Source organism: Canis lupus, chromosome 12, assembly GCF_003254725.2.
Source record: "Canis lupus dingo isolate Sandy chromosome 12, ASM325472v2, whole genome shotgun sequence".
In the NCBI taxonomy this organism is placed as follows: Eukaryota; Metazoa; Chordata; class Mammalia; order Carnivora; family Canidae; genus Canis; species Canis lupus.
The window spans coordinates 23,717,011-23,738,292 of NC_064254.1; the positions used below are offsets into that span (position 1 = coordinate 23,717,011).

At 36.9% G+C, this 21,282-nt stretch overlaps 1 protein-coding gene and 1 non-coding gene across 2 annotated transcripts in view; both read right to left on the bottom strand.

The window, feature by feature from the left end:
• COL21A1 (collagen type XXI alpha 1 chain) overlaps positions 1 to 21,282 on the bottom strand; it is a 240,435-nt gene that overhangs the window by 202,634 nt on the left and 16,519 nt on the right. The window contains exons 3-5 of the mRNA XM_049092201.1: positions 20,587 to 20,648; positions 15,135 to 15,350; positions 4,245 to 4,326 (exon numbers count right to left, since the gene is read on the bottom strand). The gene's annotated coding sequence lies outside the window, so the exon portion shown is untranslated. The remainder of the gene's footprint in view (positions 1 to 4,244; positions 4,327 to 15,134; positions 15,351 to 20,586; positions 20,649 to 21,282) is intronic.
• LOC112641901 (U6 spliceosomal RNA) lies at positions 5,786 to 5,888 on the bottom strand. Its single transcript, XR_003124884.1, has one exon. It is a non-coding gene; the product is annotated as a U6 spliceosomal RNA (small nuclear RNA).

A 21,282-nucleotide genomic window follows, 5' to 3' on the forward strand; every position in this document is an offset into this window, starting at 1 on the left:
TCCTTTTGGAATTTGTCCTGGTTCATTGCAAAGTGCATATGGCAAAAACTGCATGTGGTGAGTCAAACTCAATTAAAATATGACCAGAAAATTGATTTGAAATGGCAATTTAGTTGAACCAGAACTGGACCCAAATTGCTTGGTTACTCTACCAATCAAAATCATTCCAAACTCCTATCTTCACTTTACTAAACAAGGCTATCATTACAATTGCATTTTGATGTTGAATCATACAAAAAGGCATGATTGAATTAAGTAGCAATTCTCTGCTACCTTTGTGAGTTCACTGAAATGTGTGAGGGCTTAACTTTTTTTTTTTTTTTTGTCATTTCAGTCAAAATGAAAAATCAATCAATAATACACAGAACAAGATTTTGTAAAGGGTCGAGAAACAATGCATATCTGATATATGGTTTGCAAATATTTCTTCCCATTCCATAGGTTCCATTTGGGTTTGTTTTGTTTTGTTTTGTTTTTGCTGTGGAGTTGTATGAATTTCTTATATATTTTGGACATTAAAAGGAATATTGTTAAAAAATAATAAGGGGGAATTGTTCAATGATATAAAGTTTTAGTTACACTAAATGAATAAGTTCCAACAAACTGCTGTACACCATAGTGCCTACAATAGTTAACAATATGGTATTATGCACTTCAAAATGTATTAAGAAGGTAGATGTTCTTACTGTACACAAAAATTTAGGACACAAGGAAGCTTTGGGGATGTTGGATAGGTCTTTTACCTTGACTGTGGTGATGGTATCATGGGTTTTTGATATGTCCAAACTCATCAAATTATACACCTTAAGCATTGTATATCAATTGTACCTCAATAAAGTTGTTCTTTTAAAAAAATACATAATATTCAAAATTTACATAAGGCATCTTCAAATAAAAAGTAATTTCACACTCTCGCTTTTTTGGTTTATAGGAAATTGAGCAGTAAGTAGAGTCTCCCGTTATTAACATCTTCTATTAGTGTGCTACATTTGTTACAATTGATGCTTTATTCATACATCATTGCTAACTAAAGTCCAAAGTTTGCATTAGCATTCACTCTTTGTGTTGTATGTTCTATGGGTTTGGAAAAATGTTTAATGAATAGCATGTACCCACCAATACAGTATCATACAGATAAGTTCCACTGCCCTAAAAATCCTCTGTACTCTCCGTATTTATCCTTCCCTCCCTCTCCTTGAAACCCTAAAATAACATGATACCTGTTCTGTCTCTGAAGCTTTTCCAGAATGTCATACCTCTTCATCATATAGGATGCAACATTTTTAGAATTTTTTTTCTTAGCCATATGCATTTTTGTGTCTTTTTTGTAGCTTGATAGCTCATTTCTTTCTATCACTAAATAATATTCTATTGTCTGAACATACCACAGTTTATATATTCACCCACTAAAGGACACCTTAGTGCTTTTAAGTCTTGGCAACTATGTAAAAAGTTGCTATAAGTATTCATGTGCAGGGATCCCTGGGTGGCGCAGCGGTTTAGCACCTGCCTTTGGCTCAGGGCGTGATCCTGGAGACCCGGGATCGAATCCCACATCGGGCTCCCGGTGCATGGAGCCTGCTTCTCCCTCTGCCTATGTCTCTGCCTCTCTCTCTCTCTCTCTCTGTGTGTGTGTGTGTGTGACTATCATAAATGAATAAAAAATTTTTAAAAAAAGTATTCATGTGCAGGTTTATATGTAGACATAAATTTTCAACTCCTTTGTGTAAATACTGAGCAGCACAATTGCTAAATTGTATGATAAGACTATGTGTAGTTTTCTAAGGAACTGCTAAACTATCTTCCAGGGAGGCTGTATCATTTTGCATTCCCATCACCTATTGCTCCACATACTCACCAGCATTTGATGTTAAGTATTTTGGGTTTCAGCCATTCTGATAGGTATATACTGGTATCTTATTGTTTTGATTTACAATTCCCTACATGATGTCAGTCATATCTCCCTGTTTATCTCTTTGGTAATGCTAATGCAAATGGTACTGTGTTTTCAATTTCAAATTCCAATTGCTCATTGCTGGTGTATAGTATATAGTATTTGCCTTTTGTATATTAACCTTGTATCTTGTAACCTTGCTAAAATTGCTAATTCGTTCTGGGAATTTTTTGTTGTTGTTGTTATCCCTTGAGATTTTCTACATAAACAATCCTGTCATCTGTCAACAAAGACAGTTTTGTTCTTCCTTCCTAAATGGTATACTTTAGATGTCCTTTTTAAATTTTTTTTTATTTTTTATTTTTCTGTTTTATGGGACTAGCAAGGGCTTATAGCACAATGTTGAATAGGAGTAGTGAGAAGGACACTTCTGCCTTGCTCCTGAGCTTAGTGGGAAAGCATCTAATTTCTCACCACCAAATATGATGCTAGCTGTAAATTTTTTAATCAAGTTGAAGATATTCTCTTTTAGTCCCAGTTTGCTGAGATCTTGATTTGTTTTAGTAAATATGAGTATGCTTCAGGATTAAACTAAGTAAAATCCGTCTTAAAGCCTAGTGGGTAATATGTCATCCTTTCTTTTCTAACCTAAAACTTCTAAAATAAGAGTGTATCCAACATAATCACAGTTTTAAATGAAGAAAACAATCAATCCAAATAACTTCCAATGAATATAGGTAAGTAGCAATGGCATTTTCCAGTCTTGAATGAAAACTATATTTAAGCAAAATAACCCATCCAATCCTCTTGGCCAAATCACTTCTTTAAACCATTATGAAAGAAAGAGAGAGAAAAAGAAAATAAACCATTATGTATAGTAATGACTTTACAATTCTGTCTATGACACTTAGCTATGTCTCCAATTACCTCAACACATGTAATGATATTTTAAAACTACTATTATGTTCCCTCTAATTTTCTTGATACAATCATAGGTGCCATATGTAATAAACATCCAAAGGCAATTTTGTAATTTGCTTCATTGGCTCTTGATTGTTTACAGATACACTGTATATCATGCCAAATTTCTCCTTGAGACAATATCTGGACTGTTTCTGTTATGGTAAACCAACATTTGGGAAAGAATATACCAACACATTGATGGCCAGATAGAAAACTTCATGTGAAATTCCCACAATACTAACCACCAAGATGAACTCTCTAAAACAATAAACTACTTTTACATTTTAACCTCACAAAAGTATTCATAAGTATCCATAGAACACTTGAGAAATGCCTTACCACAGGCACTAAATATATGAAACAAATTATAGGAATGGAAATATGGCACATTTTATCAAATTGTGCCAAAATTACTGTCAATAATTAGTATTACTATTACTACGAGGTTCTCGGTTACTGACATGTCTAGAAATCTGAAGAAAGCTCAGTGTAGGCTATTACCATCCATGAGATACCTGAGACCCTTTTGACCATGTACTCACTTCTTGAATTTTCACAGTCAACAGAGCTCTTATTGCAGCTTTGTAATATAAACTACTGCTATGTTAAATTGGTAATCTCCCATAGAGATCCAATATGGAGCCCAGGTATTTTCTAATTTCTAAAAAGAAGGGAGCATTAAAAACAAGCCAAAATGATGATACACATTGATAGACAAATGACTGCATATGGATCAAGTTACAATGAACCTGAATCATGCAGAATAAATAAAACCTTGGACAAATGAAAACTAGTTTCTATCATTCCCTTCAAAGTCATCTGAGTAAATTCCCCCCAAAACCTTCATATCTCAGAATTTCCTTCTACTTATTCATTGTTTTTGTTTATTCTCTTCAGCTTAAATCAAATGAAACTTGAGATTACTTTTCACTGACCTTAAAAATGTGATCAGTAGCCATCTGGGCTTACAAAGATGGGCAGGGCCCTGTATGTGAGCCAACATACATATTTTTACTTTGCTTAATATTCTATCATATTGTGAAATAATTCTAATCTTGGGAAAGAATAGTTAAGATATTTACTGCACTCTTTCATTGACTGTAATTTCTTTTTATTTGACTTCACGGGCAACTGGTTGTTATAACCCCAAAGAATAACTTAGTTTTTTATTTATGGTAACCTGAAAATTAAATTCCTCAAAAAATGAACATGATTTATAATGATAATAAAATTAGATATTGGAAAGTAGGAGCAAGTTACACACAATGAAGTTATGGTTCTCAAAAGGTCACAATGCTGTAGACTGGTGGCCTCTAAATGCCATTATTATGACTCAGAATGTGTCCTTAGAACAGCTGAACATTATGTTACAGTTAGGGTTTAATACCTGAGAGCCTTCTATTATTTTACACTTGCAGAGGCCTCAATTCTGCACCACGTGTTCCTCAGATGTGCACACATCTCCAGACCTGCAGAAGGGGCAACTGGAAGTTAGTGAGACCCTAATAAGGACCCAGAATACCTGGCTCTAATGCTCAAGAGTTGTGTTAATGTTAGCCAATCTTTCCTAAGGTTCAGTTTCTATTATGGAGGCAATATGAATGCTAAAAGAAAAAATTAAAAAAAAAAATAAAAAAAAAAATAAAAAAAATAAAAAATAAAAAAAAAAAAAAAGAAAAAATTACCTTGCACATTGTTGTTATCAAGCACAAACAGACTGGAAGGGGCCAAGTCTAATGGTAAGGGAGGCTGTTGCCACAATTCATGAAAGAGATGATGGTGAGTAGAACTAATGCCAGTCAACAGGTTTGGAGAACAGCAAATACTAGACTGGAGATGTATTTAACCAGTAGTTATGGACAGAAATTGACTTTTAACTGGGTGAGTTATGGAGGGGTCAAATGTTCCCAGGTGTCCATCTTGGGCAGTTGCAAACTTAGGGTGTCTTTTTGTGGGACAGTGAGCATGGAGCATGGAGTAGATTTGACAATGGGGTGATGGAGGAATGGGAGTTAAAAGCAGTTGGTTTTGATATGCCTATTGAAACCCTATGTGCAATCAGGAAGAAGGAGAAGGAGAAATAATCTGAAAACAGTAATAAGGAGTGAGAAGGACATCACTACTCCCTCAGCCCTGAGTCTAGGGGGTTGGTGGGTAGGTGATGTAATTCAAAGTAGAACCAAGTTTTAATCAAGGAAAGGAGGTAAAGGAAGTCTTCAGAGAAGAAGTTGTGGATGTGGGGAGGTTACTGTCATTAGAACTCTTTTGCTTCAGCACAGCTATGAATATAATGTCATCTTCACTAATAACAACAGATACAGAAGCAGTTGCCTAACTCTTTCTTCCTTGCATTTATATTTGTTCTTTTGGAAAATTTTGGCATGGTTTCATAACATTAGTTTATAGAAAAATATACTATTCAATTTAAAGAATGCAAACCAGGGCTTCTTCTTAGAAATTCATCACTGCAGAGCTTGAAGAAACCTCAAAAATCACATAACTCCTTGAAAAAACTTGTATTCAATGTCATATCATTAAAGTCCCAGATTTCTGAGATGCTTGGCAGCTCAGCATATGAGCATCTGCCTTCAGTTGATACCTGGGTGGCTCAGTGGTTGAGTGTCTACCTTTTGTTCAGGGCGTGATCCGAGGTCCAGGGATCAAGTCCCACATCTGCCTCCCTGCAAGAAGCCTGCTTTCTCTCTTTATGTCTCTTCCTCTCTGTGTGTGTCTCTCATAAATAAAGAAATAAAATTCTTAAAAATAAAGTACATATTTCTATACCATCATAAGTAAAAGAATCAAATAATTTTCTTCATTTGTCACCAGAGATTAAAAAAGAAAACCTCATCTTTTGTAATAGCTGTGAGGGCGCCACCAATGTGGGAGATAACAAAGTTGTTTTCTTATCTCTGTACAGGCACTTTTTTTTTAAGGTAACACTTCACAAATTTGTGTCTCATCCTTGTGCAGAAGCCATGCCAGTCTCCTTGTACAGTTCCAATTTCACTATTTGTGCTGAAGTGAGTGCCGAACTGGCACATTTTAGTTGTGTGACCTTTAGCAATTCATTTGATCCACAGACCTCCAGCTCCAAACATGGAACTGAATTAAATCATTTCATAGATTCTATTCAGCTAAAAATAGAACAGGAACACTGAAACTTTCTGCTTTGGAACAGGGGAATAGGGAATTTCAACTTGATAAATTTTAGAATGGTAAATTTGGATTTGAAAAATTAGATATTGATTTTATTTATTCCTCCAAATATTTAATTGATATATTTATGAATAAAGTACTGTGACTCATGTCCATTGAATGAATAAATTAGCTCTGGTTCTTAGTAAAGACAAAGAAAAGGCAGAAAGAAATATATAAATATAGAGGCAACTGTTAATGACATATGACTTTAAAACAATAAAATTCTCGTCCTCCTCCAAGCCAGCCAACACTGACAATGTGTATTTTTGTTAATAAATATAATATATTGAGGAAGGCCACTTAAAATGACTATATACAGACATATGAAAAGATAGTATATTCGTTCCCAAAATAAACATTTCATAGTTTTATAAAACCATATTTTATATGGTTTAGTATTTTCTGATCAGACTTTCATCTTCAACAATATCTTATTTCTCAGTTCTAGTTTGGGCTACACCTAATTATTCCTATGAAAAATATTCCTTCAGAATCTTTTTCCAGAATCCTGGACACTCTCTAAGCTCCTCTCAAACCATGTTATATATGTCTTACCTTAACATCATTTAATATGTCCCTAAAATAATAGGAGTAGAGCTTGGAGGTTTTTAACTCATATTTCCCCTGTGGTTAAGAGCTCCCCTTTATCTCTCTAAAAAAAATGCAAATAGTTTTAATTTTGCTCGCAATCTTATATATTTCCACTTTGTAAGCTATTTTCTAAAATATGAATTGAAGTAATAGGAAAATTAAACAAGTCTGGCAAGCTTAGCATTTTCCATATTTAGTTGTTATATTTTGTCCTTCAGAACAAAATTCCACATAAGGTAAGGAAAAGACAGTAAATGTCAGAAAGATTATGGAGCCCCCAAAGCGTGCAGGAAGCCAACATGAATATGAGGAAATTCATTAACAAACCTGCCCAAGTGTGTTTATAAATGATTAAATTTATGGATAAAATGATATGATTCTAGAAGTTGCTTGAAAATAATCAGCATTGAGGGTGGAGGTGAGGATAGGGAGCGGGTAATAGAGTACAGATTAAAACAATACTACAGGTCAAGGGATGATGTTTAAGCTGGGTGATGAGTACATGGAGTCTGCTATATGATCCTTTCTACTTTTGTGTATGTTTAAATTTTGTAGAATAACATACTATTCTGTTGTACTAAATGCTTAATTTAAAAATAATTAAACGACATTTTCTATCCTGGAATGGCTTTAAAAAAAAAAAAAAAAAACTAGAGTAAATTATTCACTCATCAGATACAAATGCTTGATAAAATAATCATAGATTTTCATATACTACTTCCTTTATCAAACAATGTCTTAGTCGTAAAATATTCCGCTAATGTTTTAGAATGCATTTACCAGACATAAGCCAATAATTGTCATTTTACCTTTTTTTCATTATTTCCTAGAGAATCATGCAAACAGGCTTTGGCTTCCCATTGCTTTCTCATTAGCCCAAAACACATTGAGCCAAGATGAACAGACCAGGGCACAATTATCCAATCTATATTTGATTGGTGCTTGGTAAGTCCTGCTCCAAAATCTATTCGATGGATTGATGGATTAGTGAAAGTTTGATCCATGCAGATGCTCAAAATTAATTTGCTGCATTAGGACTCCCCGTGATGCTTTATTCCCTCAGTCAGCATGTATCAAGTAGTCTCCCTTCTTTTTTTAACCTTAATGATTTTTCCAACAAATATATTTTGAGCACATATAGTGTGAAAGTCAGTTTTAACCTGGTGCTTAAAATTACTGAGACTCATTTGCTGCTCATTGAAAAGCACACGGGAAGCTATAAGACAAGGCAGAGTTAGTACAATAGTAGAATGGTGAATAATGGCTCCCCCCCAAATGCTCACATCTTGATTCCCAGAACATCTTAATAAGTCAACTTACACAATAAAAGGTACTTTGAAGGTGAGATTAAATTAAGGATTTTGAGATAAGGAGATTATCTGGTTCATGCAGGTTAACCCGTTGTAATATAAAAAGTTCATTATAAGTGAAAGAGTGATACAGGAACATCAGAGTCAGAGATTTGAGATGCTATGCTGCTGGCTTTGAGATGGAAAGAGCCACAAGCCAAGGAATGAAGATGACTTTTGGAAGCTGGCAAAGGCAAGAAAACAGATTCATTCCTAGAGCCTCCAGAAGGAATACAGCCTTGCCAAGGCTTTGGTTTTAGCCTGGTACAACCCATTTTGGACTCCTGACCTCCAGAAACTTGAGACCTCCAGAACTTAATTTGTGTTTGTTTAAGTCACTTTGTGTTTTAAACCACTAAGTTTGGGGTTATTTGTCACAACAGCAATAGGAAACATACAGATAGGAACAAGATTAACATCAGGAACAGTTTTCTGGGGGAGATTAAATGGAAATATGACAGAGGTCTCACTTCTGCATCCTTTTGATCTATACTGTCTAGTACAGTAACCACTAAACACATGTGACTAAATTTCAACTAGAACTAAAACCAAAATTTTATATTCAGTTTCTCATTTGCACTACCCACATGTCAAGTGCTCAATAGCCACATGTGGCTAGTGGGTACTCTCTTTGACGGGTAGATATAGAACATTACCCTCATTACAGAGAATTCTATTAGGCAGCCTGGGTTTAGATCCTTAAGAATGGCACTAATTTCTGTCGTTCCCCTGGGGTGATATGCTTTTGATTTTTTATCTTGGCCAGGGTGGAGAACAGAGGGATGGGGCAAATGTAGAGGCTTCCATCTAACCTTCAGTCGGTTATTAATCATGCTTAGTCTTTTATTATCAGTCCTAGCTGCACAATGGAATGCACTGGGGAGCTTTTAAAAATACTAGTTTCCAATCTCATCCAAATCAATTGAGCTAGCATCTCTAGGAGAGTTTGAGGATCAGTACTTTTAATGTTTCCCAGATAACTGTTTAATAGAACTATTACTGAGCAATAACTTTACTTAAATGTAAGCACTGGTATTGCAAAGATCTTTCTTTTTATTCTCATATAAGTTACTTGGAGGCCATTTACAATACATAATTGCTGCCAAAATAACTTGTCTAACTAGTTAAGTAAGTCTTACAACAAAACACTTACCATCTAATGCCAAGGGGAATGTCCCTGAACAAATGCAGAAATGTGTATTAATTAATATATTAATATATTTAAGATTACTAATATTTATTATATTCTAGAATATTTACAATATACTATATAAACAGATTTACATTATATATGCGTTAATTTTGTTTCCTTTCACCAGAAATCTACTTGACTATTTGGTCCATGAGCATACTTTAGGAATAGACATTTAAAGATTTTATTTATTTGTTTGACAGAGCGAGAGAGAGCACAAGCAGGGGGAGCAGCAGGCAGATGGAGAGGGAAAAGTAGGCTCCCTGCTGAGCAAGGAGCCCAATGCATGGCTCAATCCCAGGACCCAGGGATCATGTTCTGAGCTGAAGGCAGATGCTTAACCAATTGAGCCACCCAGGCACCCCAAGGAATAGGCATTTAAAACATGGGTTCTAATATCTGGCACAGATGTTGCAAATTAACTGAGATTTAACTCACAAAAGCCAGGAATAATAAACAACCATCACTTATTTTTTTAATTATAATGTCTTTTAATTCACTGATTAAAAAAAAAAAAATACCACACTCCAAAGCAATATTAGATTGATCACACTACTGTTCCAGGCAAGAGGAGATGAAAGGAATCAAATCCAAATTTAGCTGTTGTGTACCTTTACTAGACTTGGTATTTAGGAGAGAGATCTTAGCCAAATGAGAACTAATGTCCCGTTGCCAGTGTAAAAGTCAAAGGCTCACATTGCTAGACTATATTGCTAGAGAACAAGGGTGCTGGTGATGAACGCAAAAGGTTATTTTTCGAGCATGGCTTTAACCACCAGCCAGCTATCAGTTTTTGAAAGATACAGTGTGGTTTAACAACAACATGCCAATGCATTCTTTTATTTACTGAGATATAACTGACCATAATATTATATTAGCCTCAGGTGTACAATGTTTCAATTCAATATTTGTATACATTGTGAAATGGTCACCACAGTAAGTCTAATTACTGCCTGTTACCCCACATGCTTAATACAGAGGTGTGTCAGTGGCTCAGCCAGTTAAATGTCCTAATTTCAGATCAGATCATGACCTCAGGGCTGTGAGATGGAAACCAGAGTCTGGCTCCATGCCGGATGTGGAATCTGCTTAAGATTTTTCTCTCTCCCTCTGCCCCTATACCCATGTAAAAAAAATAAAACTTAATACAATATTATTGATTATATTTCCAACCAATATATTTTAAAATTAAAAGCACCATTTCCATAAGGGGAAAATTTCCAAAACTCTTAGTGCTAGCTCATCAAACACAAGTTCTACAGAATACAATGCCTCTTTTCCTGGCCAACACAAATGTACAAAGATCCTGAGTAAAAAGAATAAAACAGAGAATACAATTCTTGGATTAGTGAGCAGAGACCAGTTCCAGGATATGAGTTGTTACATTAGAACATTTGTTTGGAAACGTGTGTTCCTGGTATAATGATGGGAGCGGTCCAGATCAGAGCCCCTTAGCAGGGAGTCATTTGAGCCCCTATAGTGCCACCCTATTTATTTTAATGCCTTCTCTAGTACCTTATCAGATAAACAATGAAAAGGAGAAAGAACATCGAGAAGAATGCTGCTAGAATCCTTCATAGTCAGGGCTAAGAACAATCCTATTCTCATGAGAGAGAGCTCAACAAAGTAATTCTCCTTCAACTGCATCTGCGGTATAGCCCTAGAAATTTCTAAGAGAGTTTTACCCTACTTTTGAAGATAAAAGTTAACTAACATGGTTATAGTTATGTAACTACACACATTATACATATATGCATACAGATGTATGCATATATGTATGTATTTAGTCATATTATATAATTGATAATTATAATTAAAATACTACATACATGTGTTTATATATATATGCCTGAAAAATAGTGAACCACAACATATTGAAACTGAAGGCTCTGATTGAAAAAAAAAAATATTTCCCTTAAAAAACTTCAGTTTAAGAAACACTTGTGAGGACTCATTAAACACTGGGCTGACTCCTGACTCCACTCCCACTAACGAGCAAATAAGGAAGACAGACATGTAACTACAGTGGTAGATCCAACAGCAGAGGAATGTTAAGGACTCTATGTGAGCACAGAGAAAAATCAACTAGCCTGATGTGATATCAGGAAGGCTTCTTGGTGGGAGTGACCACTCAACTGTGTCTTGAAACAATGAGTCATGATAGGTATTATTCTTGCTGAATGAGGATAAGGGCTAAGAGGTGGGATGAGTAATGGGTTATGGACAGAGGAAAGAACATAATGAACCAACAGTAAAATTATGTGAAGAGGGAACTATAAAAAATTTAGCAAACCTGGAGTATGACATATGCAGTAAAGGTGGTGGCAGATGAGGCTGGAAGGAAAGGCAGCATTTAGATTATGAGAGCCATATACACCCCATTTTTGAGAAAACTTTCTCTTTTGCAACTGGCCATATTTGCATTTTAGATTATTCAGTCTCGCCATTGTATGAAAGATTTAAGAGGGTAAATAATAGAAACAGAAAAATGAGTTATAAGGTTAATGCAAGCGAGCAATGAACCCTTATGAACTAGCATAATGGCAGTAGGGAAAGAGAGAAGACATGGAGTCCGTGATTATTTCGGTGATAAAATATAGATTTGGTGATTGAGTGGATACAGAAGGGGTAGAAGAAAGAATTCTTGCTTGGTTGACTGGGAAGATGTTGGTATTTGTTAAGGAATAACGAGTTTGAGTAAGTTTTCAATGAATGAAAACTTCTAAGTTCAGATGTATAATTTGTTTTGAAGTATCTATCAGAGATTCAGATAGGAATATCCAGCAGATACTTGATACATGGAACTGAAGTTCAGGAGAGACTTCAGGACCAAAAAGAAAGAAAGAGAAGGTTACTTGGAAGGCCAAAGAATATGAGTAATAGTAAGAAATAAAACAATACATAGGACATGAGATTGCCTCAAAAAACAGTACCATTTGGGGGATCCCTGGGTGGCGCAGCGGTTTGGCGCCTGCCTTTGGCCCAGGGCGCGATCCTGGAGACCCGGGATCGAATCCCACATCAGGCTCCCAGTGCATGGAGCCTGCTTCTCCCTCTGCCTATGTCTCTGCCTCTCTATCTCTCTCTCTCTCTGTGACTATCATAAATAAATAAAAATTAAAAAAAAAAACAGTACCATTTGGGACACATCAATGCCACTAAGGTACATAAGGAGACGAAAGAGTGCCCTTGAGGGACGAAGAAGGAAGAGTTAGATAGGAAAAACAATAGCCAATATAAATTGGTATCAAAGAAACCAAGGGAGGAGAGGTTTACAAGGAAGATATGGTCCACAGTGGCAAAAACATCAGAGGAGTCAGTAAGGATGTTGAATTCACAGTCTCCCATACTAGGAAGACAGGCCACATGGCACATGTCTTTAACTGTTGTGACTACTGAGCCATGTTTGGTAAACCCCATAGATTTCTCAGGATCACTGCAGGTGAGGTGGAAGAGCAGGATGCAGCTTGAAGGCAGCTGGTAAGGCACTAACATGGCCAAAGTGTAGTGGGCTGCAATGATTTGGGGTTTCAGAATTACACAAAACTTGATTTGATTTGTTATTCCACCACTTTAAAAAAATGGTGAGTTACCCTCTGAACCAAATATTTTCCAAAATTTGCAGAATTAAAATTAAATAATAATAGCAAGGTGCCAGCATGGTCAGGTACTAGTGAGAACTCTTCTGGGATTGTAGATAGCATAATTTGGGTGTGTCCTCACATGATGGAAAGACAGATCCCCCTCTCTATCTCTGTCTCTCCCTCTCTCTTTCTCTGTTCATATAAAAAGAGAGTCCTATCAGATTAGAGACCCACTCTGTAATCTCACTTAACCTTGATTACCTCCTTATAGGCCCTATCTCCAAGAGTTAGAGCTTCAAAGTGTGAATTTGGTGGGAGACACAATTCAGTCCATAAGCATAGCCACTCAGATCACTGTCAGCCAAGACACCCACATACCCCTTCTTCAAATAAGAATGAGCACTCGAGGTCAGAAACATGGGTAGAGGCATTCCTGTATACCCTCTCCCACTTGCCTCTGCCTTATCCAGCCTATTTTCTCTTCTTTCCTGCTTTGCACAAAAATAATGCTATGGAATTAGTAAAAAGAATAAAGTTTTAAAATCGTATTCTTTTCCTAAAAGAGAAAGAAGATATATCCCCACTTCAAATAACTCATGCATTGATTTTCCTTTTTAAGATATCACACCCTTTTGGAGGTGCCTGGATCTTGGGCCCTCTCCCCATTGAATAAATGTAACTGTCATATGTGAGTTGTCTAAAAGAAAGATTGCCTGCCTGGGAGGCAGGAAACTTGGATTCCAGGCTCAGTTCTACTGTAAATTATCAGCAGCAACTTGGCTAATATATTTAAATCTTGAAGCTTGTTTTCTTAAAAGTAAAATGACTGGGTTGTATTTAATGGTCTTAAACTTTATTCCATTCCCAACATTACACAATTCTAACAATATCAAAATGTCTCTAAGGTTCAAAACAGCTTCCATAACCTCCAACTCAAGATCTTCTATTAGAGTTTCATGATCCTAGTTTGTGATTTCGCATGGTAAGAAATAGATACTTCAATAGTATGGCTTGCACTCAATGCATTCTCTAAATGGAACAGAAGCAAAGAGTTTCCCTTATAACTTTAAATTAGTGCACAAGGTTACTTTCTACATATGGCAGTACAGTAACTGTAAACCCAAGAGCATTCCACTAGAGGGCAATACAGTAACATAGATTCTTTAGTACCTTGGCATTTTATTCTATAGTGGATCACCTGTAAACAGGATGTAATTCAATCTCTGAGCGCTGCCAGTATTATGGAATATCACTGCAAGTACAGAATACAAACTAAAAAAATTAAAATAAATAAATTCAATGCAACTGGGAACTATTTAATGCCAACATGATAAATGTAGACATTTTGACTGATTATAAACAAGGCAAATGCATGAAGATAAACTCAAACAATGGACTCTTTCCTTTTTTATCCAGATACCAGACTCTACAATACAGGACAACTATATTCTGTTCCTTTTAAAGGATATTGCCTCATAAAGTGGCTGTGACCTATTCCTTGAGCGGGATGCCTGCATCCTCCACCAGTGCCAGCCCTCCCCACTCCCAGGCCTACCTTCCTCCGCTTGACTGGATCCCACAAAAGCCTGACAAGCCAACTATGAGGTAGCTTAATACAAAAAGTTCTACACATATGTGGCCAGGGCTAACTGGTTGCACCAACAATATTCTCTCATTCTGAAATGTAAATGTACACCCATGGAGAGAATTGACTGCAGGAATGTATATGAGAAGAAACTAAAGAGAATTACCTTGGAGGCCTGCTGCTTGGGGCGGGGGTGGGGAGTGGGGAGTAGGCGGCATTGGAAAGGCCTATCTTTAAATCTTAGTCTAATCCTGAATCTTTCCAATTTCCAAACTACAGTTCCAATTTTTTAGAGACTATTCCTAATTTGTTTGAAATTTTTCTCTCCTTTTTTCTCCCTCCCTCTTCTCTCCTCCTCCCTGCTAACCAATTTCCTTTTTGCACCTGGTACTTAAAGCGTTACTATTTTGCAACTGCGTGAGCATACCCTTGAACTACAGAGGAGTCTTAAATTTGTTACTTGCTTGCTAAGAAAAACTTCAATTAAAAATACACATTTTCAAACAGATTATTCTTATTTTAAAGAAAGAATTGCAGTTTTATACAAATACTGAGAGATTGGACAGTAAAAATTTGGAGCAGCACACTGTGTTGCTGGGTATCCAAATTGAAAGCCATTGGGTATCCAAATTCTAGTCATTGAGGCACAAGATTTCTCCAGAAGGGTCATGTGGGATTTGAAGACTGCAGCCCCCTGGAGTTTCTCAGTGTCATGCTAGTCCACACTCACCCTCCAGCAATTCATCAAAATTATCATCCAAGTGCTTCTACCTACCTGTTCATGGCTCTAGTGGCTTCTGTTCCAGTTAAGCCAATCTCAGCTGTGACTGTCTGAATCCACCACTCTCCACATCTCAGGGTGGCAGTTTGCCCCACAAGCCCAGTTCTCTGATGAATCAAGAAAAGTCATTGATCTTCAGTTCGTTCAGCTTTTTCTTCTTGTAAGGATGGGAATGATGACTTCCAAGCTCTTTCTGCGTCAGAACTAAAACTAAAGTTCAAAGACGATTTACCAAGCTTCACCATGACCCTGACACCATGCAAACTCTTTTATAAGCATCTAATTCTCCCAATAACACTATGGCTTTCTGCTACAACCCCTACAATGCCTCCTTGTTGCAACCAGCTGCAAACCCCTGGGTGAGTCCTCCTCATTGTGTGATGATTTTAATTCCTTGTACCTCCATTTCTCCTGTCATAACTTCTAGAAATTTCAAAATCCATGTAGATGACTCTTCCAATATTCCAGACTCTCAATTCCTCAACCTCCCTTCTCTCCTTGGTTGACCATGCCCTCCATGCCATCCCAGTTCCCTACCTCTATGGTCATATCAATGGCATATTTGCCATCACAGATAGGAATCTCTCCATGACCTGAATTTCAAAGTTCCATCTTTGGACCACTGTCTCTTATCTCTCCAGCTCAATCGCTCTAGTTCTTCTGCCCCCATAAAACACTTCAATGACAACAGATATATACTCCCTTAATTCCACTTTTCACTGTTCCTTGCTGCTTTCAACACCTACTTTCTTCTATATCCGTGGTCCATCATGATAATTACACCTTTGTGTAGAACCTCAAGTCTAATGCCCTCTTCATCATACTCTCTTTATACAACTGTCACTGTGGTTAAATCTAGCTCCGCCTAATCCTAACCCCGTACTTCTGAAGCTAAATGAGACTAAAGACAAATATTAACCACCCTGACTGGTCTTAAGTTAAATGTCCACAAGTACTTAATAATACCTGGAAATCCAAATATACTTGCTAGTACATTTTCCTTCCCATTCCCCTAAATGTTTGGTGCTCATACCTTCAACATTTTCACCTGCCTCCTTATTCTCAGCTGATGACCATACTCACAATTTCTATTTCAGGGGAAAAAAGAAACTGTCAGGAGAAAACTTCCATGCTCTCTCACAACTACTGCCACCCACTTATCCTGAACCTGTGCCCACAATCTTTACCTTCATTCCTGATACAATCAATCTTGTATCAAATTAAGGCCAACCTTTCCATGTGAACACCAGATCCTTTCATTCTTTCTCGACCATTCTTTTCCTGACATCATTGATTTTTCCTTCTCTAATGGATTAGAGAAGATAAGCATAAACAAGCTGTAAATGATCCTATCTTTAAAAAGTATATATTTAGTATTGACCCCAATAGTAACTATCACATTTCTTGGGTCTATTTTTCATTTTTTTAAAGATTTTATTTATTCATGAGAAACACAGAAAGAGAGAGAGAGGCAGAGACAGAGAGAGAAGACAGAGACAGACAGAGGCAGAGAGAAGTAGGCTCCCTGAGAGGAGCCTGATGTGGGACTCGATCCCAGAACCCTGGGATCACAGCCTGAGCCAAAGACAGATACTCAAATGCTGAGCCACCCAGGTATCCTTCTTGGGTCAATTTTTCAATAAAACTTCTTGAAATTGTCTGTACTTGTCTGAAGTTACACACACACACACACACACACACACACACAACTACTCTCTAACACTATTGCTGCTTCTTCCTCTCTCCCCCTCCACTCTAGCCACACGGCCTTTTTTGCTATTTCTACACCTCGCCAGTAAGGACCCATCTCAGGATCTCCTTTACCTGGAAATCTCTTTCCTTTAATATTCACATGTCCTATACCTTCACTCCTTCTAGACTTCTGTTCAATTGTCACTTATCAGAAAAGCCTAATAAACTTTTCTTAAATAGTAATGCACTCTCTCCCATCACTCTACCCAGGATTCTTTTTCTTCCTTCTCTGCTTTGTTTTATTATTTTCCCAGAGTATTAGCATCTTCTGAATTTTTAAAATTATTACTCTACACCAGATAAGGTAAACTTCTTAGAAGAGGAACTTTCATCTGCTTTATTTACTGATTTCTTCCATGTATCTAGAACAGTCCCTGAACATAGAGAGCATTCAACATATTAGCTGAATGAATACTAAATTTTGCAGACAAGGAAACCAAATTTTACAGACAGTATGTTAAATGGCTCATCCACTAGAGGTACAGAAATTATATAAATTGCAAAAATTCTAATTAAACATGATTTTCAGGGTACCTGGTTGGCTTAGTCAGTGGAGCATGAAACTCTTGATCTCAGGGTTGCGGGTTTGAATCCCATGTTTGGTATCAAGATTACTTTTAAAACAAAATCTTAAGAAAACATACACACTCAGAGAAAAATACCATCTTCATTACATTATAGTTAGGAATCAATTCTCCATGGGTCTCTCATGTTTCTGCTCATCTTACAAGCAATGGCACTGCCTAACTTTGCTCCAGACTATATTTTCATAGATATTTATATACTGATCAGTTCCAGAAATTAGACATGGTACCACCCTCAAGAACAAAAGGCAAGCATGCTTGCTGCCCATTTTTCAAAAATTAGATTCCCTAAATTCAGGGTTTTTCTCCTATAATGAAACCTACCACATGTATAGTCACCACTCTGGACCCAACACATTGGCCCAGGGGAATTTGGGGCAGAGAGAACTAACACAAACATGCTTTGAGTAATAAAGTCCTTTCTGTCTCTCTTACCTGTAAGTGCCTTCTGCCATCATCAAATCTGTGGCAGGCTAACTTGTGAGCTTGAAGGAGATAAGATCTCAGAACCTTCATAGTTCTTCACATACACTCTACTACTGTTCCCAAGTGCACCAAGTGAATTCTGGTAGTATCTTTTTTTAAAAAAGATTTTATTTATTTATTCATGAGAGACACACAGAGAGAGGCAGAGACACAGGCAGAGGGAGAAGCAGGCTCTCTGTGGAGAGCCTGATGCAGGATTTGATCTCAGGGCCCTGGGGATCATACCTGAGCCAAAGGCAGATGCTCAACAACTGAGCCACCCAGGTGTCCCAATTCTAGCAGTTTCTATCTCTGATTCTTAGAATCCCTAAATTTACTGGAGATATTCTATTTAGTTATTCCTTAATCCTCTGTACAACTTAAGTAGTTGGCAACCGATGAAAGACTTAATCCTTTGATCATGTTTATATTCAACCCAAGGTGCCAGGTAAATCTCAATGTGTTGAGGCACGGGTAAGTGCAATTCCTACTGGACAAACCAAGGCAATACTCAGGCTGCTCACTGATCTATAGTGAAGAGGATAACTAGGCACTGATTTAATGCTTGTGCTTGTAGTGGCTAAAGACCTCTTGTCCTCACTCTTCTCCGGTCTAGGTGGCTTCTCCCCTCTACTAGCCTGTGATCTATTTTATGAGGTCTAGGGACAGGAAAAGCTTACTTTGCCAGTTTGAAGCTGAGTCCCTCTACCATATGATGCTTAGAACTCAAGAAGTTACCACCTTTGTTTGCTGTTTTACACTTTCCTCAAACCAGTGTGGACTGAACATTAGACTGGGTTGAAGAGAAACCCTCGGAGATCAAATAATCCTGGACTTAGGGCTGTCTCCGTTAGTCCAAACAGCGTCCATTTCCTAGGGCTAACACATCACTTAGTACTCCCCTAGGAGGACAATCTCTCCATTACTGGCCCTGAACATAACATGGCCCTAGACACCTGGACAGGAAAATGACAGAAAATGGAAGACAGATCTACCCTTACACTTGATCAGAGGAACATGAGACAGAATCAGATGTCCTACCACATCTGGACAGCCATGGAACTGTACCCCACCCACTTCTATCATATTAATATGATAATTGAGATATTCTATATGACTGTGTCATTCTCTCAACAAATGTTTAATTAATATTCGTTGTGATAACTAAGAATTTTAACACAAGGCAAGGGGAAATCCAGGGAAACACATGCTTATATTTTAATGTCATATTTGGTTAGATGTGTTATTTTTTATTGTCAAAGTTCTTCACACATTTTAATTAAGTGCATATATATATAAATGAAAAGATAATTAAGTTTGGAAACTCTTTTGGTCTTTCTGAAAGTAATCAATGGCAGTATTTTACATAACTAGTTCTTCAGATAGCTTAACCTTATTACATTAAAAATATAATTTATAATTCATATATATTAATTCAAACCTGGGAAATTATAAAAATGTAAAGAGTCAGAAGCAACAGGATAATCATAATTCCTTATCTCAGGAAGTAGCTGTAACACGGGCTCTAGCATACCAAATGTTTTTCCCCTACATAAAAATACCTTCTTCCTCATTTCACTAGGCTCTCAAATCTTGCCAGAGGAAAGACTGTAAAAACTAATCTAACTACAATTTAGTGATATTAGATCACAAAGCAAAATGACAACACTGTCTTTCTCTCTGGTTGACCAACTTACATTTTGATCAGTTGAAACAAGTCTTCAAAACATGAATTGGTTAGCAAAGTACAATTTTGATTAAGTTAGGCAGGAAATTCTGAAAAATCTTTCATAAAATATTAATGTAATTCATCTGAGGCATCTGGGTGGCTCAGTAAGTTAAGCATCTGCCTTTGGCTCAGGTCATGATCTCAGAGTCTTGAGATCAAGTCCCACAGGGGCATTGGCATTGGGTTCCCCACTGAGCAGGGAGCCTGCTTCTCCTTCTCCCTCTGCTGCTCCCTCTGCTCCCTTTGTGATTTCTCTCTGTCTCTCAAGTAAATAAAATCTTTTTTTAAAAATGCAACTCATCCATTCAGTTAAAAACACATGTTTCTCTATTGACTTGATCAAGAATAGTGGTAATCAATACAGGAGTGATTTAGTTTTAACTGAGATTAGTAGGCACATCTAAAACAATCCCCAAAAGTTACCTCCACTGGACACTTGGGCTTGATAGAGGAAAATCTTAACAGAAAATGGGAAATTCCTCCATTCTAATTACGTATTTAGGAAATGGTTTGTAGACACACATGTGTCTTCAGAATGGACTTTTTTTTCTTTTTGTATAAACCAATATGATCAAGTTAAACATTCTAATTTGTAATAGATGCTACAAAACTTCATTACTTTGATTTTATTTTTGTGAACCTCTTAATATTACATATTTTCTTCAAAAGTTCTAAAACTCTATACATGTTTTAAAACTCCAACAACTTTAGATGACCTCTGGATTTCAGAAATTTGGGTGTACATATGAGGAAGAATAAAAAATTATCATCTCATTTTATTAAAAGTACTTTAAAAAAGTAGGTAAAAATGTGAATCTCATGCAATATGCTCTGCAGTGAATTTCAACAACAGAATAAAACAGTTTGGCTTAAGAATGGAACTAGAGTAATGGATTCAAAAACAAGGAAAGCTTACCCATGGTGAAGAAAAACTATCAGGCAACAGGTCAGCAGCTAAAGCCCCCACATACAGGAGTCCTAGGCAAGACAGGGGTGGTCTGAGGTCAATGAGGCACTTGGAAAATAATGGTTGAGGGTGTGAACTCAACAACAGGCCCACACTCAGATCCTAGCTTCACTAGTTAGTAACTAGATACTCTTGGGTCAGTTACTGTCCTAAGAACATCAGTTTCTTCAAAATGGAAATGGAAATGATGACAGTACTTATCTCATAGGGCCTTTGTGAGGAACAATGAGCAACCATCCATATAATACACTTAGCACAAGGTCTGGCCACCAGTCTAGCAGCTGAGTTGTGTTGAAAAGAGGGAAGTTAATAATCAGGAACCAACTTGCTATCTTATGGAATATAAAGAAGACAGAGAACAAACCCATATATGTGGGGTCAGGCTGCCTACTGAGCAGTTGGGAATTGGGTCATTTGCTACCTGCATTCAAATTAAAAAACACATTTTCCTATTTTATAGGCAAAAGTGACTTGGAAATGCAACCCAGTGGTTGTTACAATATGTAAATATGTCCAACCCATTTTCTGTTTATATTCACACCACTACTTCAATAATTCATTTTCTATGACCATCACATGGTTTCTAGAAAATGAGTGAAGAATTAATGAGTCATCTTTTTTAACAGCCCTAACTATATAATGTCT